This window comes from Prunus dulcis, chromosome 6, assembly GCF_902201215.1.
Source record: "Prunus dulcis chromosome 6, ALMONDv2, whole genome shotgun sequence".
In the NCBI taxonomy this organism is placed as follows: Eukaryota; Viridiplantae; Streptophyta; class Magnoliopsida; order Rosales; family Rosaceae; genus Prunus; species Prunus dulcis.
The window spans coordinates 16,555,460-16,556,044 of NC_047655.1; positions in this window are offsets into that span (position 1 = coordinate 16,555,460).

Sequence of the window (585 nt, forward strand, 5' to 3'; positions counted from 1 at the left end):
AAGCCATTTGCTTTGCCTATAAATAGGCATTATATTTGCTTGTAATGGAAGATGAAATGAGAGAAGATGAAGGGAAGGAAGAAAGAGGGTGAGTGTGTGAAGAGAAAGAGAGCAAAGAGAAATTCTCCTAGAGAGAAAATTAGGTGAGCATACATATTGTAAACACTAGAGTTGTAACCATATTATGTTATGAATGAAAGGTTACTGTTGCTGCTCTCCGAGGACGTAGGCATAGCCGAACCTCGTTAAATGTTGTGTCTCATCTACTTTACGTGCAGCTCAATATTCGCACATATCCCCGTTCATTTTATAACACGTTATCAGCACGAGAAGCTCTCAGGTATAATTTTTGTGCTGCACTATTATCTATACTACTAACCATTATGTTGATGTAAGGAAGAAAAGTAGTGGAGAAGTTGTGGTCTGCTAGAGAGATTTACGAGCAAACCAACTGGAAGGATAAGCTCCCTGCCTCTTACTTTTTCTATTATTTTATTATTTCTCCACACAATTTAATACTCATACTAACATCCAAAGCTAGTGAAGTTTGCAGGTGAAAAGAAGAAAAGCCAACATGATTTGTCT